The 25467-nt window shown below is 50.1% G+C and overlaps 1 protein-coding gene across 3 annotated transcripts in view; it reads right to left on the bottom strand.

Annotated features, from left to right (window-relative positions):
• BANP (BTG3 associated nuclear protein) overlaps positions 1-25467 on the bottom strand; it is a 520028-nt gene that overhangs the window by 445298 nt on the left and 49263 nt on the right. Inside the window, exon 1 of one of the 3 annotated variants that reach the window (XM_073554923.1) lies at positions 6877-7054. The exons of 1 other annotated variant lie outside the window; for it this stretch is intronic. The gene's annotated coding sequence lies outside the window, so the exon portion shown is untranslated. Of the gene's footprint in view, positions 1-6876; positions 7055-25467 lie in introns of those variants that run through there. One more of the 3 variants, XM_073554921.1, reaches the window with a different exon arrangement.

The raw sequence follows: 25467 nt of genomic DNA, 5'->3' as shown, positions 1-25467 counted from the left end.
CTCTCCTGAAATACTGTGTGCTGCTGTCACTCTGCTCCCTCTACCATATATCTCTCTGTGTGCCCCCCATAGACCAGCACACTGCTCTCCTGAAATACTCTGTGCTGCTGTCACCCTGCTCCCAGAATCCTTGCTGCCTGCCATCCTCGGTGACCGAAGACCCCATTCCTCTCCTCAGATCCTGTCCTGTCCCCGATGTGTGAAAGCGAGGCGACAGGGGCCTGATATATGGAGGAAGGAGCAGGGTGACAGCAGCACAGAGTATTTCAGGAGAGCAGTGTGCTGGTCTGTGGGGGGCACCCTGTTCGGTGCCAGGGATTGTACATAGAGCGCTGTGTTTTATACACATGGATGGACCGTCTTCTTGTCTGCTCCACAGAAATCCAGGAAACATTTCTGCTGATTGGTGACCTGTTCTGATCCAGACTTTACATGAAAAGACAGTCAGTATAACTTTGCAGGCCCCATCAAAATGGCTGCTGTGTTCCTAGATGTCATCCTCTCTTTTCCCTTAGCAAGCACCCAGTACGGGAGGAGAGGAGTGACACCACACCCATGTCAGCAGATTCCGCCCATACAGTGTCCATTTTAGGGCATGATCATATATCAAAATCAAACATCATGGACACTGTATGCCCATAATTACTGCAGGACTGTAATGTGAGCCAGTTGTACACTAGGTTTTTGTGCCAAATTTCAGTATTTGCTCCCCCTAGTGTTAACAAGTGGAAATGCCAAACTTTTTAAAATTATTTTTCATATTTTACAAAATTAAAAACAAATGATAATATTTTTTAAGAAAATGTAAACATTAATTCTTTAAATTTTTTCAATTGCTGAAAAAAATTTTTGGGAATGGCACCTTCCCTTTAAAATCCACAACTTTACTGCAACAAAATCTGTTCTCATTTTCATGTAGACAATTTCACATGCATATTTTAAGATCCCATCACCAGTTTCTGGAGATTTGCAGTGAAGAATTCCACCACGTTTTAGCCTGGCCTAAAGCAGTGGTCTGCAACCGATGTGAAACTACAACTCCCAGCATCCTTTTACACCCAATGGTCGTCTGGGCATATTAGGAGCAGGAGCTCCACAAGACGCACAACTCTGCTGTGCAATTCCTCAAAGCAGGTGCACATCGGGAGCAAAGAATAGCAGGCTCCGCATCTGGTACCTGCATCGGATTACACCTGCTGTTTCCATTGATTACTGTGGTGCTATCGTATATTCTGGGGAGCCAGGATATATCGCAGCTCAGTGCATCCGCAGCAGGTCTAATAATATGATCTATGCATTCTTCAGTAATTGTTTTCACTCCGAATATTAAGCTACCAGAGACTGACTGCCAAGTGCAACACCGCGCGCGTCACCGTCCGTCCAAATAAAACAGACTTCCCAGAGATCTCTGCATTTTAATTTGAGATTGGACACAGATGATCAGATGCTACATTGTAAGAACAGGGTGGAAATATGGGGCTTTGGAGCATATAATGAAGGTCTTCAGAAGTCAAATTTAAGATTAGCTCCAGATAATATTTAAGAAATAAAGGACTGGACTTCCAAGATGTACATCCTTTAGTTATTCTGAGATTATATCACAGAGAGAGATGTCTTTCAGGAAAATAGTCCAGCTGAAATCCCAGCAACTCAGAGAAACTGACGTCTAATCAGAGCCAGATCTCACCCTGAGCCCTCGGCAGCAATAAGTCAAACATTTCGCACCTCCAGACTGAGGATACTGTGAATAAGATGCTGCAGGTGTTCTGTATCTTATGAGATTCCGGGCTGAGATCTCTCCAAACCATCAAAAACAAGACAGAATAAATAGGTTTTATATTACCCTGACCAATGCGAGTGCAAAGCCTCCGGTGGATGTCATCTCGGCAGGAATGTGCTCATCTGATACATCTATGTTACAGCACAAGCTGCAGATGTGCTGGCTCCAAACTACGTATTGCTAAAATGTATCACAAGTACACATGACAAAGTAGCTGCTGCGAGCGCAGGGACGGCTCAGGAATGACATCCACTAACGTGACGGACAGCATTATTAGTCAGGAGAGCCCTGCGATTGCCCTTCACATCCGTCATGCGTGAATCCATTTCTCTGTCGTTAGAACGGAACAGAGACGTAATTGCCTAACGCAGATGTGAACAGAGTCTAATCGTTATTCCTTTTATTTGCACCCACTCCAGTAGCGGGCTTAAAAAATGCAAAAAAGAAAAAATAACTAAATAAAGCGCTTTTCTGGACTAATATTACATCCAAATCGTGGGACCGAAGGTATAGCAGAATCCTGTGCTGATGAAAGTCCATGCCATTAGACCTACAGCCTTAATACTGGGGCAGAAATGCACTTATATTACACTATTCCTAAAACTGAGAATTAAGCTGGCCAGACATCGGAGATAGCTGTCAGCAGGACATTCATTTGATTTGGCAGACAGTTATCTCTCCTGACGCTCAGCCGAGCGTTAATGTGTTTTTAATGAGAGGAAAAAGACACTGCCAAACTCCTCTGGCAGTGGCTTATCTTCCCTGAAGACAAAAAGACTGGCTGCAGAAATTCAGACTGCCTGATCGTTATGACCCACAACATCATCTGTCGCGGCAGCCAGGAGAACCCTCTACACACCAGAAGAGGGGAAAAAAGGGCAGATTTGGCTGAGTTTTATCTGATGTGTACAGTATATGGGTCTTTAGACTGGGCACACAATAACCACAAAGGCTATGTTAGTTATCGGCCACTTGCACTGGCGCCATTTAAGGGCTCCCCCATGATTTCTGCTACATTACATCAAGATCAGAGGTCTGTTTGCAGCCTCGTATCCAATGCCTGGCAACATTCTCACGACTGTCACTGGCCATCCAATGCCTGGCATCGTTCTCACGACTGTCACTGGCCATCCAATGCCTGGCAACGTTCTCACGACTGTCACTGGCCATCCAATGCCTGGCAACGTTCTCACGACTGTCACTGGCCATCCAATGCCTGGCAACGTTCTCACGACTGTCACTGGCCATCCAAAGCCTGGCAACATTCTCACGACTGTCACTGGCCATCCAATGCCTGGCAACGTTCTCACGACTGTCACTGGCCATCCAATGCCTGGCAACGTTCTCACGACTGTCACTGGCCATCCAATGCCTGGCAACGTTCTCACGACTGTCACTGGCCATCCAATGCCTGGCAACATTCTCACGACTGTCACTGGCCATCCAAAGCCTGGCAACATTCTCACGACTGTCACTGGCCATCCAATGCCTGGCAACGTTCTCACGACTGTCACTGGCCATCCAATGCCTGGCAACGTTCTCACGACTGTCACTGGCCATCCAATGCCTGGCAACGTTCTCACGACTGTCACTGGCCATCCAAAGCCTGGCAACATTCTCACGACTGTCATTGGCTGGATTTTTAGTCGCAAGTCACACATACCTCCGTCTTCAGAGACGACAATGCAAGTCACTACTGCACACGACCTGGCCAATTAATGTTAACACGCAAATATGTTGTGATTTGTAGTAGAAAAATTAGATTATTTTTGATTGCGAGTCTTGTATGAAACTTTATGTCACATAACAAATATTGCCTGGTATAATAGAAGCCTTGGGCTATAAATCATCAAGCAATTTTTGCAAGAGTTCCAGTGAAAAACTTCTTGAAAGGTCGCAAAATTTGTGACTTTTAAGCATTTTTACACCAGTCCTTGACAGCTCTAACCATGCTTTGAAAAGTGGGTGGAGCTTAGGCGGGATGGGGCCCAGAATACACAAGAAACCCATCATATTAGGACAGCCGCACACCGGCCTCATTGTCACCTCTTGCTCACACCTCAGTAAATTTTGCCTGGCATAAAAAAAAAAAAAAAACACCCCTCTTGATGAATTAAGCAGTTACAGGAGGAAAAGAAGCAAAAACAAAGTTGGCACCCAACTTCCATTGCTGCACAACCACAATGATAATGTACAGAGGTACACTGTGCCTTTGGGATCTGCATGCTGCGCCGCATTGCCCTAAATTCAGGTATATTCCTATTTGAATGGAGGCGGCTTCCAGTGCAAATGTTGACAACCAAATCAGTCACCGAAAGATTCTTCAAGACCAGAGCAAGAAAAATTGTTACCCCTCTCAACCAATCTGATCACGGATTTCATTTTCCCAATGTCTGAGAGCGGGAATTCATTGGTTGCTAATGGCGACAGCTCTAGATACAGGGCTTGGACAAAATAATGGAAACACCAAACGTTTTGGCATCATAATCTTCGAACATGTTATAAACATGCAAACCGTGACATATGGTAATGTTTTGTAGCTGATTATTTGGGTTATGTGATGTGTATGTAAATTAACTGTTTGTTTTGCAGAATTGTAAGAACATTGATGAGAACCTGATACCAATGGCAGACCTCTCGGATTTTTAAAGAGGCCAAATTGTTGGTGCTCGTATGGCAGGCACTAGTGTAACAGAAAGTGCCCGAATGCTTGGTACTGTCTTCAAAGTAATGACTGCGTTTGAAAGAGAAGGAGAATCGTCCGCAGCAAAGCACAGGTCCGGCCGAAAGTCGAAGCTGACAGAGAGACCGTCGGACTCAAAAGCGAATTGTGAGTGAGGATCGCAAGACCACGGCTCCGAAAATCACTGCTGAGCTCAATGATCACCTACAGAACCCAGTGTCCACTAAAACTGTGCGTCGGGAGCTGCACAAATCTGGACTCCATGGAAAAGCTGCAATTCGAAAACCGCTGCTCTCAATGAGAAATGTTTCCAAGCATTTAGAGTGGTGTAGAAACCTCCAGAATTGGTCCCTGGAGCAGTGGAAACATGGGATATTCTCAGACGAATCATCGTTTACCCTATTTCCGACCTCCGTCCGAGTGTACGTTTGGAGACAGCCGAAAGAAGCATTCCATCCAGACTGCCTTCTCCCAACAGTAAAACATGGCGGAGGTTCTGTGATGATCTGGGGTGCTATTTCGTGGAGATCCGCCGGGCCAATGATATCCCTTCATGGAAGAATTAACAGCCGAGATTATTTAGGCATTTTGGGCGACCAAGTGCATCCTATGGTTCAAGCACTGTTCCCGGAGGGGAACACCATCTTTCAGGATGATAATGCACCAATTCATACAGCTAGAATCGTTAAAGCATGGCACGAGGAACATTCTAATGAAGTTGAGCATCTCATCTGGCCCCCACAGTCCCCAGACCTCAACATTATTGAGCATTTATGGCCGATTTTAGAGATTCAAGTTAGACGCCGATTTCCGCCGCCATCGTCCCTCAAAGAACTGGAGGGAGTTTTACCTGAAGAATGGGCGACAATTCCTTTGGAAACAATTCACACCTTGTATGAACCCATACCTCAGGGAATCGAGGCTGTAATCGCCGCAAAAGGTGGAAATACACCATATTAAACTAACTTTTGATGATGTTTCCATTATTTTGTCCAACCCCTGTATGTTTCATGACTGGTTCCTATGGGTGACCGAGCCGGCCACGCCTGGTTCCTATGGGTGACCGTGCCGGCCACGCTTGGTTCCTATGGGTGACTGTTCCAGCGGTGACTGGTTGCCATGAGTGACCTATGCCTGGTTCCTATGGGTTGCTGTGCCAGCTATCATTGGTTCCTATGGGTGACTGTGCCAGTGGAGACTGGTTGCTATGGGTGACCGTGCTACTTCTAGTTGCTATGGGTGACCGTGTCGGCTACCTCTGGTTGCTATGGGTGACCGTGCTACTTCTGGTTGCTATGGGGACCGAGTCAGTTACCTCTGGTTGCTATGGGGGACTGTGCTACTTCTGGATGCAATGGATGACCGTGTCGGCTACCTCTGGATGCTATGGGGGACCGTGCTACTTCTGGATGCTGTGGGTGACCGTGCTGCCTCTGGTTGCTATGGGGGACCGTGCTACTTCTGGTTGCTATGGGGACCGAGTCAGTTACCTCTGGTTGCTATGGGGGACTGTGCTACTTCTGGATGCAATGGATTACCGTGTCGGCTACCTCTGGATGCTATGGATGACCGTGCTACTTCTGGATGCTGTGGGTGACCGTGCTACCTCTGGTTGCTATGGGGGACCGAGTCAGTTACCTCTGGATGCTATGAGTGACCGTGCTACTTCTAGATGCGGTGGGTGACCGTGCTATATCTCATTGCTATGGGTGACAGCGGTGACTGGTTGCTATGGGTGACCGTGCTATATCTGGTTGCTATGGGTGACAGTGCCAGCGGTGACTGGTTGCTATGGGTGACAGTGCCATCTCTCGTTGCTATGGGTGACAGTGCCAGCGGTGACTGGTTGCTATGGGTGACCGTGCTATATCTGGTTGCTATGGGTGACAGTGCCAGCGGTGACTGGTTGCTATGGGTGACAGTGCCATCTCTCGTTGCTATGGGTGACAGTGCCAGCGGTGACTAGTTGCTATGGGTGACAGTGCTATATCTGGTTGCTATGGGTGACAGTGCCAGCGGTGACTGGTTGCTATGGGTGACCGTGCTATATCTGGTTGCTATGGGTGACAGTGCCAGCGGTGACTGGTTGCTATGGGTGACCGTGCTATATCTGGTTGCTATGGGTGACAGTGCCAGCGGTGACTGGTTGCTAGGGGTGACCGCTCCGTCCACCCCTGTGGCGTTCGCCGCTCTCCTGTACACGGCGGCGGCCTCTGTCCCCGGCTGTGCGCCAGGCCTCGGCCACGTCTCCCCTCACAGCCCGCTCCTCCCGCCTCAGGCCTGCTTTCCCGCCCTCCTCCCCGCTCTTTCCTGGTCCCCGGGGGCGGCGGGCGGACTCTGGGGAGCCGAGGAGGGCGGCGGGGAAGTCTCGGGAGCCCCAGGAGCCGCAGCTCTGCCACTGGTCCCCAGTTACCGTTTGGGGGCGAGTTCTCGTGGTGTTTTGTGGGCGATAATGGCGTCCTTCCTCGCGAGAGAATCCAGCGCCTCCTCTCCTGCTCGCTGGCGCTGATACCGCACTGCGCATGCGTGGCCTACGGTGGAGGACGCATGCGTGATGGGATATCGGGCGACTTACGCCACCTGCTGCTCATAGTGTGGAAGTGACAGCAAATGACAGTGCAGGAGGAGAGGGAGATAAAGGGGGGAAGAGAGAGGGGGGGGGGGAAGAGAGAGGGGGGGGGGGGAAGAGAGAGGGGGGGGGGGGAAGAGAGAGGGGGGGGGGGGAAGAGAGAGGGGGGGGGGGAAGAGAGAGGGGGGGGGGGGAAAGAGAGAGAGGGGGGGGGGGGAAGAGAGAGAGGGGGGAAGAGAGAGAGGGGGGGGGGGGAAGAGAGAGAGGGGGGGGGGGAAGAGAGAGAGGGGGGGGGGAAGAGAGAGAGGGGGGGGAAGAGAGAGAGGGGGGGGGGGAAGAGAGAGAGGGGGGGGGAGGAAGAGAGAGAGGGGGGGGGAGGAAGAGAGAGAGGGGGGGGAGGAAGAGAGAGGGGGGGGGGGAAGAGAGAGGGGGGGGGGAAGGGGGGGGGGAAGAGAGAGGGGGGGGGGAAGGGGGGGGGAAGAGAGAGGGGGGGGGGAAGGGGGGGGGAAGAGAGAGGGGGGGGAAGGGGGGGGAAGAGAGAGGGGGGGGAAGAGAGAGGGGGGGGAAGAGAGAGAGGGGGGGGAAGAGAGAGGGGGAGAGAGACAAAGGGGGAGAGGAGGAGGAGAGGGGAGGAGGAGGAGAGGGGAGGAGAGGGAGGGAGATGGGGGAGAGGAGGAGGAGAGGGAGGGAGATGGGGGAGAGGAGGAGGAGAGGGAGGGAGATGGAGCAGGAGGAGAGAGAGACAGTGCAGAAGGAGAAGAGGTAGAGACAGAGCAGGTGGAGAGGGAGACAGAGAGAGGGATAGGAGGAGGAGAGAGAGAAGGAGAGAGAGGGGGAGAGACGGGGAGACAGATCAGGAGGAGAGAGGGGGAGAGAAAGAGACGGAGAGGGAGAGACAGTGCAGGAGGAGAGGGAGACAGAGAGGGGGAGACAGTGCAGGAGGAGAGGGAGACAGAGAGGGGGAGACAGTGCAGGAGGAGAGGGAGACAGAGAGGGGGAGACAGTGCAGGAGGAGAGGGAGACAGAGAGGGGGAGAGGAGGAGAGAAAAAGGGGGAGAGACAGAGCAGGAGGAGGGGGAGACAGAGGGGGAGAGACAGGAGGAGAGAGAGGGGGGAGAGAGAGACAGTGCAGCAAGAGGGGGAGACAGAGAGGGAGACAGAGAGGAGGAGGAGAGGGAGGGAGATGGAGCAGGAGGAGAGAGAGAGGGGGAGAGAGAGACACGGGGAAAGAGACAGTTCAGAAGGAGAAGAAGAGGTAAAGACAGAGCAGGAGGAGAGGGAGACAGAGAGAGGGATAGGAGAAGGAGAGAGAGGGGGAGAGACGGGGAGACAGAGAGGGGGAGAGACAGGGAGACAGAGAGGGGGAGAGACACAGCAGGAGGAGAGGGGGAGAGAGAAACAGTGCAGCAGGAGAGGGAGACGGAAGAGGAGGAGAAAGAGAGACAGAGAGGGGGAATGGGAGACGGAGGAGAGGGAGACAGTGCAGGAGGAGAGGGAGATAGAAAGGGAGGAGAGGGAGAGAGTGCAAGAGGAACAGAGGGAGCGAGAGAGGGGGTCACAGAGGAGGAGAGGGAGACAGAGAGGGGGAGAGGGAGAAAGACGGAGCAGGAGGAGAGAGAGACAGAGGAGGAGGAGAGGGACACAGAGTGGGAGAGAGAGAGGGGGAGAGGGAGACAAAGGAGGAAAAGAGGGAGACAGAGGGGGAGAGAGTGCAAGAGGAGAGGGAGACAGAGAGGGGGAGGGAGAGACAGAGCAGGAGGAGAGAGGGGGGGGAGAGTACAGGAGGAGAGGGAGAGAGGGGGAGAGAGTGCAGGAGGAGAGGGAGACAGTCCAGGGTAAGATAGTGCAGTGGAAGGCAGTACAGGGTCAGAGGGAAACAATACAGGGAGACAGTGCAGGGGGACAGAGGAGACAGTGATGGGGGAGATAGTAAATAGGCAGAGCAAGGCAGAGGCAGACAGTACCAGGGAGACTGCAGCAGAGGAGACAGTGCAAAAGAAGACAGTACAAGGGAGGCAGTGAAGAAAAAGGCAGTGTAGAGGGAGAGGAGACTGTGCAGGGGAAACAGTGAAAAATACAGTGCAGAGGAGACAGTGCAGGGTGATAGGGGCAGAGAAGACAGTGCAGGGTGATAGGGGCAGAGGAGACACTGCAGGGTGATAGGGGCAGAGGAGACACTGCAGGGTAATAGGGGCAGAGGAGACACTGCAGGGTGATAGGGGCAGAGGAGACAGTGCAGGGTGATAGGGGCAGAGGAGACAGTGCAGGGTGATAGGGGCAGAGGAGACACTGCAGGGTGATAGGGGCAGAGGAGACACTGCAGGGTGATAGGGGCAGAGGAGACACTGCAGGGTGATGGGGCAGAGGAGACACTGCAGGGTGATGGGGCAGAGGAGACACTGCAGGGTGATAGGGGCAGAGGAGACACTGCAGGGTGATAGGGGCAGAGGAGACACTGCAGGGTGATAGGGGCAGAGGAGACACTGCAGGGTGATAGGGGCAGAGGAGACACTGCAGGGTGATAGGGGCAGAGGAGACAATGCAGGGTGATAGGGGCAGAGGAGACAATGCAGGGTGATAGGGGCAGAGGAGACAATGCAGGGTGATAGGGGCAGAGGAGACAGTGCAGGGTGATAGGGGCAGAGGAGACACTGCAGGGTGATAGGGGCAGAGGAGACAGTGCAGGGTGATAGAGGCAGAGGAGACAGTGCAGGGTGATAGGGGCAGAGGAGACACTGCAGGGTGATAGGGGCAGAGGAGACAATGCAGGGTGATAGGGTCAGAGGAGACACTGCAGGGTGATGGGGCAGAGGAGACAGTGCAGGGTGATAGGGGCAGAGGAGACAGTGCAGGGTGATAGGGGCAGAGGAGACACTGCAGGGTGATAGGGGCAGAGGAGACACTGCAGGGTGATAGGGGCAGAGGAGACACTGCAGGGTGATAGGGGCAGAGGAGACAGTGCAGGGTGATAGGGGCAGAGGAGACAGTGCAGGGTGATAGGGGCAGAGGAGACACTGCAGGGTGATAGGGGCAGAGGAGACACTGCAGGGTGATAGGGGCAGAGGAGACACTGCAGGGTGATAGGGGCAGAGGAGACACTGCAGGGTGATAGGGGCAGAGGAGACACTGCAGGGTGATAGGGGCAGAGGAGACACTGCAGGGTGATAGGGGCAGAGGAGACAATGCAGGGTGATAGGGGCAGAGGAGACACTGCAGGGTGATAGGGGCAGAGGAGACACTGCATGAGAGACGGTGCAGACCTGTCCCATTATAATCTTGATAATCATAAAATATTCATTTTTTATTTACATTTTTCCTTCCCGTCTTTATAGTGGGATGAGGGTCTGTTTATTGCAGGACAAGTTGCACTTTTGAATGACGCTGTTCATTTTACCCTGTAATGTACTGATACACGGGAAAAAATCGTAGTGCAGTGAGATCACAAAAAAATAATGCAATCCCACCACTGTCCTTTGGGGTTTTGTTTTTCCTGTGTTCATTTTGCAGTAAAAATGACCAAACAGCAAAATCCTCCAGGTGGGCACGATTACTTTTTTTTAAGTAAAACATTTGGTTGGTGCCCCCATTTTCCGAGACCCCGTAACTTTTATTTTTCAGTTGAAGGAGTTGTGAGGCGGCTTGTTGTTTTGTTTGTTGTTGAGCTGTAGTTTTTATCGCCACCATTTTGTAGTACATACAATGCTTTTATTACATCTTATTTTTTATTATTATTATTTCTTTACTTCAGCTGGAGATAAGTGAGTCTGTTCAAATTGGTATGTTTTATTTTTCAGTACTTTATTTTTTTTAGATTTTCCCTGTATTTTGGTCCCTGTTGGATATGTGAACCTGTGTGATCGCTTGTTCAATATTGCAGGACGTGGCGAAATTAGATAGTAATGCAAGCTGTGGCCACCAGATGGCAGCACAGGAGGGTAATAATGAAAAAACTTGTTTAAAACTTTAAGCATCACTTTTTTTTTAAATTTATTTCAGCGCTGGAGCCGTGATACTAATCTAACGTGTAATTACCTGATTACCAATCATTTGACGTGGTTACTATCGAAATGCACAAGACTATTTCTATTAATATGTTTGACAAACAAATATAACCTTAATGTATCGTTTTTTTATATACCAAGGTATCCAGGCATGTAACTAGCTGTGGCCGTGCTATAGACAATGAATGGAGCCCAGCGCTGGCAGTATGTCCCATCTCCTTCCAGCACGGGAGGCACAGCTCCAGCACGGGCGGCACAGCTCCAGCACGGGCGGCACAGCTCCAGCACGGGCGGCACAGCTCCAGCACGGGCGGCACAGCTCCAGCACGGGCAGCACGACTCCAGCACGGGCAGCACGACTCCAGCACGGGCAGCACGACTCCAGCACGGGCAGCACGACTCCAGCACGGGCGGCACGGCTCCAGCACGGGCAGCACGGCCCCAGCACGGCTCCAGCACGGGCGGCACGGCTCCAGCACGGGTGGCACGGCTCCAGCACGGGCAGCACGACTCCAGCACGGGTGGCACGGCTCCAGCACGGGCAGTACGGCTCTAGCACAGCTCCAGCACGGGCGGCACGGCTCCAGCACGGGCGGCACGACTCCAGCACGGGCGGCACGGCTCCAGCACGGGTGGCATGGCTCCAGCACGGGCGGCACGGCTCCAGCACGGGTGGCACGGCTCCAGCACGGGCGGCACGACTCCAGCACGGCTCCAGCACGGGCAGTACGGCTCTAGCACAGCTCGAGCACGGGCGGCATGGCTCCAGCACGGGCGGCACAACTCCAGCACGGGCGGCATGGCTCCAGCACGGGCGGCACAGCTCCAGCACGGGTGGTATGGCTCTAGCACAGCCCCAGCACGGGCGGCACGGCTCCAGCACGGGCGGCACGACTCCAGCACGGGCAGCATGGCTCCAGCACGGGCGGCACAGCTCCAGCACGGGCGGCACAGCTCCAGCACGGGTGGTATGGCTCTAGCACAGCTCCAGCACGGGCGGCACGGCTCCAGCACGGGCGGTATGGCTCCAGCACAGCTCCAACACGGGAGGCACGGCTCCAGCACGGGCGGCACGGCTCCAGCACGGGCGGCACGGCTCCAGCATGGGCGGTACGGCTCCAGCACAGCTCCAACACAGGAGGCATGGCTCCAGCATGGGCGGCATGGCTCCAGCATGGGCGGCATGGCTCCAGTACGGGCAGCACGGCTCCAGAACGGGCGGCACGGCTCCAGCACGGGCGGCACGGCTCCAGCACAGCTCCAGCATGGGTGGCATGGCTCCAGCACGGCTCCAGCCCGGGCGGCACGGCTCCAGCACGGGCGGTACGGCTCCAGCACAGCTCCAACACGGGAGGCATGGCTCCAGCATGGGCGGCACGGCTCCAGCACGGGCGGTACGGCTCTAGCACGGCTCCAGCACGTACCCCTGGGGCAGTTATTAATTATCTACAGCTATTGCATTCACATAATCGCTACTGATCACAGTTTTATTCATATACTCAAATTCTACATCTACAAAGGACCACGTGACACGAAGAACCCCGCTGTTAGCGCCTTCATTGCTCGCAAGGTTCAGTGCAAACAGGTTGGGGAACTGAGGATAAATTGCAAATTCCCAGAAAGGCAGACAACCGAGGGTAGCGCTGTCATTCCAGCAGGGGATCACTCGCTTGGCAGCGAATAAAACACATCCGGCACCGGGATTTCATAAAGCCATCACATAGTCCATGCGTTTATTTCTCCATCATAAACCCACAGCAGCAATCTACAACAGCTTAGTATCCATTATAGAGCTTCACTCTGGTTATCCTGTACTCACACAGGTTATGCACATGTCCATGGCACATGCTCTTCAGCCTCAGCATTATCTCACCCGTCAGTGTTCCTCATGCGGCTTCATCATCGCACATGTTCGTTCCCTCCAGGGAACTCTCAGGCACACATCGCCATTGCTCACAGCCACCTCTCAGGCTGTGAGCCAGGAGACAACTCTCCTGGCGGGACCTTCCGCTCTGGACCAACCAGGTCCCTACATTTACCCCCTGTGACCAACCCTGGCCACCATATATGGTCCGTAGCCACGCCCACCGGGTCACATGGCTGTGTGTTGTGAGTTCATTTTTCCCTTCACCGTTGAGGTCTGATGAACTCCCTCCTCTGGTGAAGGAAGGTAGTGAGGCTGATTACCAAACACCTGGGCAGCTAGATGATGACTGGGTGGCTGGAATTGAGGACTGGATATAAGGCTGCCGACGCCCTTTTGCCTTGCTGGTGATCCTGCTGGATTCTTGGAGACCAGTCTGATTCCTGCGTCTCAAAGCTAAGTTTTTCTGCTCTGCTTTGTACACTTCAGTTTTGTTTTGCCTTGTTTTTTGGGAGTTCTGCCATCCCCGGCCGGGGGTGAGCTGAATTCCATTTTTGTCTCTGATCTGTTGATCTTTTGCTCTGTCTTCAGAATATACCTGAGTGCTGATATAGTCTTTTGAAGCCTAGCGACTTCAGGGCCTGTTTTTCCTATTAGTCGGTTGGCACATTTTGGATAGGGTTTTTGCGGATGGCAGACAGCAGCTTTCCTATCCTGTCCTATTTAGTTAGCTTGGGCCCCATCATTTGCTCAGCCTATCTTTCTATCTGTGTTAGTGTTTTCATCTTGCTTCACCGTCATTATATGTTGGGGGCTGCCTATTGCTTTGGGGTCTGCTCTGGGGCAGTTTAGTTTTTCCCCTTTCTGTCTTTAGGCTATGTAGTTCTCCGGCTGTGATCGAGGGGTCTAGGGCACCGTAGGAACCCCCCCACAGCTACTGCTAGTTGTTGTGGATAGGTTCAGGGGTCTGCAATCCGATAGCTGCCAACGTCTCTGGTTTTTCTGGACTTAGCTAGTATTTAGTTTTTTCCTCCTTCGGTGACTCATCATAACAGAATCACCAGCCATACCGCAGATCCTAGGGTACTCAATAGCAGGAGAGAATTGTAAAAAAAAAAAAAAGGGTGTCAGAATTTTTTTTTTTTGTGCATATTTTTTCCTCTATATCTCTGAGGCCGTAGGGGGAATTTTTCTCTCAATGGAGATGAAGCAATTGTCTGATCGTGTGGAGCAGCTCGCTGCTGAAGTGCGTGGAATTTCCGCCTATCTTGCTCATTCACATGCTGCTGAACCAAAGATTCTTACTCCTGATGTGTTTTTTGGGGATCGGTCTAAATTCTTGAATTTCAAGAATAATTGTAAATTATTTTTTGCCTTGAAGCCTAACTCGTCGGGGAACTCCGAGCAGCAGGTTAAAATTGTCATCTCTTTGCTGCGCGGCGATCCCCAGGATTGGGCGTTTTCTTTGAAACCTGATGATCCTATTCTGAATAATGTGAACGCATTTTTTCAAGCCTTGGGGTTGTTGTATGATGAACCTAATGCTATTAATCAGGCTGAAAAGACCCTGTTGGCATTAAGCCAGGGTCGGGATTCGGCAGAGTTGTACTGTCAAAAATTCCGAAAGTGGGCGGTCCTTACTACATGGAATGATGGTGCCTTGGCAGCCCTCTTTCGGAAGGGTTTGTCAGAAACTGTAAAAGATACTATGGTGGGATTTCCTGTTCCCTCTGGTCTTGACGATTCTATGTCATTAGCCATTCAGGTGGATCGGCGTTTATGTGAACGCAAAACTACACGAGAGATGTTGCCACCTGTTGAACAAATGTCTGAACCTATGCAATGTGATAGAATTTTGTCTAGGGTGCAACGTCAGGAGTTCAGAAGGCGTAATAAGCTGTGTTTTTTCTGTGGAGAAGCCTCGCATATTATTTCTGTCTGCCCTAAACGAGAGAAACGTTGTGCACACATGTTTTCTGTGGGTGGTGTTCAACCTAAGTTTCTTCTGGCAATTACTCTGATCTGCTCCCTGTCCACATTTTCCGCCAAGGCTTTTGTGGATTCGGGAGCAGCTCTGAACCTGATGGACTTGGATTTTGCTAAACGTTGTGGATTTCCTATGACACCTCTGCGGACGCCTATCCCTTTGAGGGGTATTGATGCTACTCCTTTGGCGAAGAATAAACCTCAGTTTTGGACCCAGGTGGTAATGCGAGTCGCCCCAGACCATCAAGAAAATTGCAGATTTTTGGTGTTGCATAATTTGCATGATACTGTTGTTCTGGGGTTTCCCTGGTTACAGATTCATAATCCAGTTCTGGATTGGAAATCTGTGTCTGTGGTGAGTTGGGGTTGTCAGTGTGCCCTTAGTGAGGCTCCTGTTTTCTCCACCTCTCCTCAGTCGCATGATGTTCCTGACTATTTGGCTGACTTTTATGATGTATTTAGTGAGAATGAGTCTGCATCTTTGCCTCCTCATAGAAGTTATGACTGTGCAATTGAGCTGAACCCGGGGTGTAAATTCCCCAAAGGTTGGCTCTTCAATTTATCTGTACCCGAGCACGAGGCTATGCGGTCCTTTATTAAGGAGGCGTTGGAGAAGGGTCATATTAGACCATCCTCTTCACCCTTAGGTGCTGGGTTTTTTTTCGTGGCTAAAAAGGATGGTTCATTAAGGCCTTGTATTGACTATCGTGCCATCAACAAAATTACTGTTAAATATCAGTATCCGTTACCCCTGATTTCTGATCTATTCTCCAGAGTTGAAGGTGCTTGCTGGTTTACCAAGCTTGACCTCAGGGGGGCGTATAATCTTATTCGCATTAAGCATGGGGATGAATGGAAGACGGCGTTTAATACTCCGGAGGGACATTTTGAGTACCTGGTGATGCCTTTTGGGCTCACTAATGCCCCTTCTGTCTTCCAGTGCTTCATGAACGATATATTCCAAGACTTTGTGGATAAATTTTTGATTATCTATCTGGATGATATTTTGATCTTCTCCAAGAATTGGGACTTTCATGTGGAACATGTTCGGACTGTGTTCCGGATTTTGAGGGAGAATTCCCTGTATGTCAAGGGATCAAAATGCCTTTTTGGGGTACAGAGGATTTCATTTTTGGGATTTATTTTGTCTCCGTCAACTATTGAAATGGACCCGGCCAAGGTACAGGCCATTCACGATTGGGTTCAGCCCACTTCCTTGAAGGCCCTCCAGAAGTTTTTGGGTTTTGCTAATTTTTATCGGAAATTTATAGCTAATTTTTCTGGTATTGCCAAGCCATTGACTGATTTGACTAAGAAGGGTGCTGATGTGCTGAATTGGTCTCCGGAGGCTGTTTCTTCCTTTCAAGAGCTGAAGCGAAGATTCACTTCTGCCCCGGTTTTGCGGCAACCTGATGTCTCACTCCCGTTTCAGGTGGAGGTGGACGCTTCTGAGATTGGTGCAGGAGCGGTGTTGTCCCAAAAAGATCCTGTGACATCTAAAATGAATCCTTGTGCTTTCTTTTCCCGAAAGTTCTCCCCATCCTAACGTAACTATGATGTGGGGAATCGGGAACTGTTGGCCATGAAATGGGCATTTGAGGAGTGGAGACATTGGTTGGAGGGAGCCAAACACCAAGTCGTGGTCCTCACTGACCACAAGAATTTGATTTACCTGGAGTCGGCCAAACGCTTGAACCCTAGACAGGCTAGGTGGGCCTTGTTTTTCACACGTTTTGATTTTGTGGTCTCTTTTCTTCCGGGCACTAAGAATGTCAAGGCAGACGCCCTCTCTAGGAGTTTCCTTGCTGATTCTCCTGTTGTGACTAATCCTGCTACCATCTTAGGCGAGGGGGTAGTTCTTTCTGCCATCTCGCCCGATTTGAGACGTGCTCTGGAAGAGTTTCAGGAGGACAAACCTGAGCGTTGTCCCAGTGGAAAGTTGTATGTTCCTGACCAGTGGAGGAAGAGAGTGATTTCTGAAGTTCATTGCTCTGCATTGGCTGGTCATCCAGGTATTTTTGGTACTAGAGATCTGGTGAGTCGGTCTTTTTGGTGGCCCGCCTTGTCTCGTGATGTCAGGAATTTTGTGCAGTCCTGTGGGACTTGCTCCCGGTCTAAACCTTGTTCTCGCTCTAGTGGGATGTTGATGCTTTTGCCGGTGCCCAGGAGGCCATGGACCCATATTTCAATGGATTTCATCTCTGATATGCCTGTCTCTCAGAGAATGACTGTTATTTGGGTGATTTGTGATAGATTCTCTAAGATGGTCCATCTTGTACCACTCCCTAAGTTGCCGTCTTCCTCTGAGTTGGTGCCCCTGTTTTTACAACAGGTGGTTCGCTTACACGGGATTCCTGAGAACATTGTATCTGACAGAGGAGTTCAGTTTGTGTCTAGATTTTGGAGGACTTTCTGTTCCAAGCTGGGAATTCAGTTGTCCTTCTCCTCTGCGTTTCACCCTCAGACCAATGGGCAGACAGAGAGAACAAACCAGACTTTGGTGTCGTATTTGAGATGTTTTATTTCTGCCGATCAGGATGACTGGTTTCATTTTTGCCCTTGGCCGAATTTGCTTTAAATAATAGAGCTAGTTCTGCCACTTTGATGTCACCTTTTTTTTGTAACTTTGGGTTTCATCCTCGATTTTCTTCAGGGCAGGTGGAGCCTTCTGCCTGCCCAGGTGTTGACACTGTGGTGGAGAGAATGCACCAGATATGGGACCAAGTAGTGGATAAGTTGTCTCTCTGCCAGGAAAAGGCCCAGCGGTTTTCCCAATCGGCGTAGGACCATTGGTCCCCAGTTTAAGGTGGGTGATATGGTTTGGTTGTCATCAAAAAATATTGCTATGAAGGTGGCTTCTCCTAAGTTTAAGCCTAGATTCATTGGACCTTACAAGATTTTGGAGATTATTAATCCGGTCTCTTTTCGTTTGGCTCTTCCTGTCACATTTAAAATTCATAATGTGTTTCATAAGTCCTTGTTTAAGAGGTTTGTTGAACCAGTAGTTCCTGTGGTGGCACCTCCTGACCCTGTATTGGTTGAAGGTAACATGGAATATGAGGTAGAGAAGATACTGGATTCCCGTCTGGCTAGACGGAGACTCCAGTATTTGGTTAAGTGGAAGGGTTAAGGTCAGGAGGATAATTCCTGGGTCTCTGCCTCTGATATTCATGCCGAAAGATTGGTGCGTGCCTTTCATCGGGTTCACCCGGATCGCCGTGGTGGCATGGATGAGGGTTCGGTGACCCCTCCTCAAGGGGGGAGGTACTGTTGTGAGTTCATTTTTCCCTTCACCGTTGAGGTCTGATGAACTCCCTCCTCTGGTGAAGGAAGGTAGTGAGGCTGATTACCAAACACCTGGGCAGCTAGATGATGACTGGGTGGCTGGAATTGAGGACTGGATATAAGGCAGCTGACGCCCTTCTGCCTTGCTGGTGATCCTGCTGGATTCTTGGAGACCAGTCTGATTCCTGCGTCTCAAAGCTAAGTTTTTCTGCTCTGCTTTGTACACTTCAGTTTTGTTTTTGTTTTGCCTTGTTTTTTGGGAGTTCTGCCATCCCCGGCCCGGGGTGAGCTGAATTCCATTTTTGTCTCTGATCTGTTGCTCTGTCTTCAGAATATACCTGAGTGCTGATTTAGTCTTTTGAAGCCTAGCGACTTCAGGGCTTGTTTTTCCTATCAGTCGGTTGGCACATTTTGGATAGGGTTTTTGCGGATGGCAGACAGCAGCTTTCCTATCCTGTCCTATTTTAGTTAGCTTGGGCCCCATCATTTGCTCAACCTATCTTTCTATCTGTGTTAGTGTTTTCATCTTGCTTCACCGTCATTATATGTTGGGGGCTGCCTATTGCTTTGGGGTCTGCTCTGGGGCAGTTTAGTTTTTTCCCTTTCTGTCTTTAGGCTATGTAGTTCTCCGGCTGTGATCGAGGGGTCTAGGGCACCGTAGGAACCCCCCACGGCTACTGCTAGTTGTTGTGGATAGGTTCAGGGGTCTGCAATCCGATAGCTGCCAACCTCTCTGGTTTTTCTGGACTTCGCTAGTATTTAGTTTTTTCCTCCTTCGGTGACTCATCATAACAGCTGTGACCTCATCACAGGTCCTTGACACACTCACAATCTTTTACTATAGTGTACTAAACACACCCCCAGGTGGGTTTGTAGGTAACTAGGCCTGCCCGTCTCCCTAGTCACCTGGAGACTTCTCCCTGACACAATGACACAGCACCGCAGCAGTATCACTGCTGCTCAACACACGCATCAGTCTCCATCTCAAGGCCACCCACCTTGAGATACATAACAGTCCTTACATATTCTGCCACTCATCCTCTCTCTTGGCACACAGCGCCCCCTAGCGGACACAGTGGTCATTACACCACACCCTCTTTTAGACTGCACGTCACTGGGTGGGGTCCAATAGATGGATTAATGGAGAATTTCCTGAGTCTTCACAATGCTGCTAAATCGCTGCAATCCTTCTGTTTGGCGGTCGCTGTCTCTTTGCTTTGTCCGGGTGAAATGTCACCTGGGCACGGATTACGCAGGGCCGTCATGTGTTTGCTTCTGTACATCACCCTCTGTTCTCCCCCAGAATCACGAGGCCCGGAGAGATATCGTAGATAAAGATTAACCAGCCGCCCCTGGATCGCCTGTGTGCAGATGCTGCCATTATCTGCTGCTAATCCCTTGATTCACACATCCGCGATTATTAGCAGACCAAATGAGCCATGCAGAATCGTGGAGACGAGTCTGAGTTTCAGATCAAAGCCGGTGATGGACATCTATTAGTCCGTGGAAAAAACGGCGCGAACACGGCAGATGTCTGTGTGCGGTCAGATAGTCATGGACTGTTAGATAGGACAAGGCGGAGAAACTTTTTTTTTCATGTAGGATGGAACGAAATCAGTAAGAAAACTCGGTCAGTTTTCCTTTTTCTAGCTCCTGCAATCTTTCCTTTTTTTTGCCATTGTGGATTTTACTGAGGATTTTCCAATGCATTTTATTTAGGAAACTGCACCAGATTTGGGCGCTTTCCACATCAGAAAATGACATTCTGTGGGTTTAGACGTCACCGCTGAAAGTGCAGTCCGATGTCGGAAAGTTCTGCTGCATCGATGCTCCTCGGTCAGATCTCAGCCACTTTGCTGCTTCTGCGGATTAGAGAGCCACAGAGTCTCAGTCCCACGTGGATGTGTCCGCACTGCTGTCACATGGACATGATTGCCACACACCGCAAGTCACAGCCATCCTGCGCTCATTTCATGTCCACCCCCTGTTGTGCAATCCTCCAACATTCTGCAGCTAAAAACAAAATCCGTGCCCAACACAGATAAGAGGACGCCACACCCCGCGGGCGCCCCGTCCCCGAGAGGAAACCTCAGATTTCAGCGTTTTACACATTTTTGGTCAATTCAAAATGAAATAATATTAAAATAAAATTCCATTAATCCGGCATCAGTTTGTCTGGACAGTGGGAACTCGGTGAAATACAACATTTTTGCACGCAGAGTTTTAATTAGATGACAAAAAAAGAAAAACACTTAGGAAAGTTTTTGAAGTAGATTTTCATTTCCTGCAGAATTTGGAACAGGTTTTTTTTTCTCACTGAACCTAATCCCCCAAAAAAAATTTCTTAAAAAACCCCTGTGTGCAGATATCCCAGACTAGCCGACACTTGGCTCTACTTCTGATTCTTTTCTTTGTTTCCCGCATTTTTGGTGAATGAAACTAACTTGATTACAGGAAATGTACAATAGACAAATTATACATTTCATCTGGATCAAAAAATGCAGCAAAATGCAGGAAAACCTGATTTTATTGTAAGACGTTTCTATACAGCCAGAATAAAAAAAAAATCTAAAAAAACGCATCGAGTGTACATAGCCTAACGGTAAAATCTAGCAATACATTGTAGCTTAAAAAGTAGGCGAAACATGTCAAATAAATGAAAATGCTGGAAGGGAGAACCGCAGAAAAGATATCTGAGCAAGAGGTAAAAATCTCCCTAAGGCCTCTTTCACACATCAGGTTTTCTGCTTCAGGCGCGATCCGGCGCTTTTGACTAAAACCGGATCCGTCGAAATGCAATGCCGGATCCGGTTTCCCCCCCATTGACTTGCATTAGAGCCGGATCGAGCCGGATGGCCATGCGTTTCATCCGATTTTCGCCGGATCCGGCAATGTGACGCGATCCGGTGTCTGGAAAAAACGTTGATTGTAACGTTTTTTGTATCCGTCGAAAAAGGCGGACACGCCGGATCCGGCGTGTCCGGCTTTTTCATACAATGAAAGCCTATGAGCGCCGCAATGCGCCGGATCCGGCGACAGCCGGATCCGCCGGCCGGATCCGGTTTTTTGGTCTGAGCATGCTCAGTAGCTCTGCCCACAGGACATATATAAAAGCAAGACAATGGGACCCACAGCCACACCCAACATGCCACCCAAGACAGCAACCAGGCGCAGGAGAAGGCAGCAGACATCTGCAGCAGCAGCACCATCAGCACCACCCCAAATGGAGCAGCATGCTGAACAACGGGAGGGGAGTCCAGCAGCAGATGAGAGACGGTAATTATCAAATCCCCCATTCCTCCAAACTAGGGCTATGGAATATCAAGATATTCATTGGCCCTTTGTTTCTCTTTATTCAACAGCCGCCCAATAGATGCAGCAGCAGCAGCAGCAGCAGCAATGGCAGCAGCTGGAACACCACCCACAGGCATGGAGTCTGGCCAGCAGGAAGACAGCACATCTTCTTCTGGGAGCCCTCCCTCGCATCGTCAGCGTTTGACGGTAAGTTTTTATTTCCAAAATCCATCATCTCTGTAATATATGTCTATTCATTGCCTTTTATTTCAAAACAGGAATCACAAGATGAAGAGGAGCTCCCAGAAGAAGAAGGAAGGGGTGGACAGACACCTGGAGTGGGCTCACAATTGGTAAGTTTTTTGCATCAAACGCAGAAACACAACATCACACTACACACAACACATAGAAAACAATGTTCTGCAGACCACACACAGCAAACAAATGCCTACATCCAAAGACATAACATTTTTTGTTTTCTTCTCTAGTCTTCCCAATCTGGTGCTTGGCCAAGAGGTCCTCGCAGTGCCTCCCAGGGTCGTCGGCGACAGCAACGCGGCGGTCACCAGCGTGTAAGTATAAATATTTTTGCTTTTTTTTTTGCACTTTTTATTTCATTTCTTTTGTGGAGGCTAATTATGTTATTTTTGTCTTTTTCTTTAACAGCCTTCACAGCGTGCTCCCGACTCTGACGGTGAGGATGGAGGGATTGATGTGGACCACCTCATCGATCTCGTCAGAGAAAGGGAGCCGCTATGGAATATGGCTGACCGCCGCCACGCTGACCTGATCGTTACCCGACGACTCTGGGAGGAAATCTGTTCGCTCCTTGTGGGCCGCTGGGAGGACCTCGAAGCTCGGGCCCAGATTAAAGAGCGTAAGTATATACAGTACCGGTTGCTTGATGTAAACCAGTGTTTCCCGAACTCCAGTCCTCGTGGTCCCCACGGATCATGTGTTCAGGATTTCTATTTACTATGGAAATCCTGAAAACATGACCCCTGGGGACCATGAGGACTGGAGTTTGGGAAACACTGATGTTGTATACTAACCACTCCTTTCTCGTTTCAGGGGAGAGAATTGTGAATCGGTGGCGGTCTGTGAGGGATCGTTTCAAGAAGGAGTTCAATAAAGAGATGCGGGCCCCGAGTGGATCTGGAGGACGCAGGAGCAAGTACAAGTACGCACAAGCCCTGTCGTTCCTCCGGGAAACAATGCTCACCAGAAGGTAAATATTACACACCACATGTGAAAAAAAATCTTAGATGTAACTTTTTTTTTCAGCCAGGGCCATACCATGTCAGTATTTTAATTGTTTTTTTTTCTCTTTATTCCACAGCACGGTGAGCAGCACTCGGGAGCCTGCACGATTGGACCCTTCTGAGGCGATCCCTGAGGAGACCGGCACCGAGGGACACTTCGACCGCCCCGGTACATCTGCACCTTCCCAGCCTTCCCACACATTCGACCCATCTGTCCCATCCACCAGCACAGGAGCATCGTGGCCGCCTACATTACATGAAGCTGCTGGTGAGGAGATCGCTTTCCCTTTACCCCACCCTTCTGCCCCTGCCACCTCTAGTACACCTGCGGGTACTGGGCGGCAGCGGCAGAGGGGTCAGGAAAAGACTTATGCGCCAGAGTTCTTGCATCTGAATGCATCTTTCCAGAACTGTCTCAAAGTCTTGTCAGAGCAAATCTCCGCAGGCTTTCAGCAGATCAACTCCAGCATTCTGGAGGTGAAGACACTTCTGCAAACCATGCATTCAGAAGCAAGATCTTCGCCAAACCACACCTTTTTCAGGTCTATTGTGGAGCGCATGGAAACGCTCTCTCCTACCCAGCAGATGCATGTAATGCATTCATGCCACGGTGCTCTCCAGCACGTTACCTCCCAACCTCCTCCTCCCACCACAGTAGTTCCTCCACCTGCACCCCCTCCAGCCACTTTCCATCCTCCCCCTCCTATTACATCTACACCCCCTCCAGCCACTTTCCATCCTCCCCCTCCTATTACATACCATCCACCTCCCCAGCACCAGCCACCTCCCCAGCACCAGCCACCTCCCCAGCACCAGCCACCTCCCCAGCACCAGCCACCTCCCCACTTCCAGCAACCTCCCCACTTCCAGCAACCTCCCCACTTCCAGCCACCTCCCCACTTCCAGCCACCTCCCCACTTCCAGCCACCTCCCCACTTCCAGCCACCTCCCCACTTCCAGCCACCTCCCCACTTCCAGCCACCTCCCCACTTCCAGCCACCTCCCCACTTCCAGCAACCTCCCCACTTCCAGCAACCTCCCCACTTCCAGCAACCTCCCCACTTCCAGCAACCTCCCCACTTCCAGCAACCTCCCCACTTCCAGCAACCTCCCCACTTCCAGCAACCTCCCCACTTCCAGCAACCTGCCCCGTACCAAACTCCTTCCCCATACAACTTGCCATCAACATCATCTGCTCCTACAGTCCCTGCCCAACCCTCCACTCCACCACCCACCACCTCTTCTGCCTCCCACATGTCCACCCATTCTGTAGCTTTTTCCACACCTTCACCTCTAACTGTTCCTTCCCCACCACGATCCCAGTCCTCTCTCCACACTCCCAGTGTCGAAGTGTCCCGCAGCCCCTCCAGCAGTATTTCCACCCCACACTACACCGATTTGTAAGGTGTTTTTTAATAAAAATGCCTATTGGTTTAAAAACCTTTATTAAAAAAGTTTTTTGCACATTAAAAACATTTTACAAAAAAAAAAATATTTTAAATAAAAGTTAAATTATCGTTTCACAATGGTTGTCTGTCATTTCTTTCTGCGGCGAACTATGTTTAAAAAAAAGGTTAAATACAGGGTATTTCAAAGGTAAAAAGGTATTCAAAACCAGGTATATAAATGTGGGTACATTTTACCTTTTTGCCACAGTTGTGTTCCTGGTTGTGTTTGAAGCAAAGTATTTCACCTAAAAAGTTGTGTTTATTGTTGGTGATTTCCGAACAATGTACACAACTTTTGTTACAAGGTGAAATACTTTGCATAAAACACAACCAGGTACACACCTGTGGCCTAAAGGTAAAAATAGTAAGACCATGACAAGATAGCCAACTTTGGTTGGCAAAGGTATATACTGTTGGTACAGAAGGTACACAAGTTTGGTTAAGGGCACAAATCTTTCACACTCTGTCATCCTGCCAGTGTACTCTGCCTTGAGGTGACATAAAGTATAGTGCAAAATTGTCCCTCATTACTGAAACCGTCACAGAACTTCTAGTGGTAATGTCATGGTAATCTTGCAAGGTGGTTTCTTCAGAGGTGTCCTCAATGGAAATGGGTTCCTTGCAGATAACAAAATTGTGGAGTACCACGCACGCTTTGATCACCTCGTCCACAGTTTCTGTCTTGAGGTTGATCGCAGTCAGTAGGACCCGCCATTTGGCTGTCAGAATACCAAAGGTACATTCAACCATTCTTCTTGCTCTTGTGAGGCGGTAATTAAAAATGCGTTTTGGTCTTGTCAATCCTCTGCTAGAGTACGGTTTCAAAAGGTGTTCTGACAGCTGGAAGGCTTCATCCCCTACACAGACAAATGGCATAGGTGGACCAGATGTTTGCGGCAGCGGTCTAGGTGGTGGGAACTGGAAGGTGTTTCCATACAGTTTATGCCCCATGGCAGACAGTTTGAAAACTTGAGAGTCATTAGAGCGGCCATAGGCCCCGATATCAACAGCAATAAATTTGTATTCCGTGTCAGCGATGGCCATGAGGACAATGGAAAAATATTTCTTGTAATTGAAATATTCCGATCCCGATCCGGCTGGCTTTACAATGCGGATATGTTTCCCGTCCACAGCGCCCAAGCAGTTGGGAAACTGACATATCTGTTGAAACTTGTCAGCAATTTCAATCCACCTCTCTGTTGTGGGCTCTGGTAAAAACTCTTCAGCTAAGGAGTCCCACAGTGCACGGCATGTGTACTTCACTATTCCTGATATGGTGGAAATCCCGAGTCTGT

This window comes from Dendrobates tinctorius, unplaced genomic scaffold (assembly GCF_039654945.1).
Source record: "Dendrobates tinctorius isolate UK_male_01 unplaced genomic scaffold, ASM3965494v1 ptg000214l, whole genome shotgun sequence".
Classification (NCBI taxonomy): Eukaryota; Metazoa; Chordata; class Amphibia; order Anura; family Dendrobatidae; genus Dendrobates; species Dendrobates tinctorius.
Note: the sequence above shows the minus strand (reverse complement) of the source record. Positions and strands in the feature narration are given on the sequence as shown.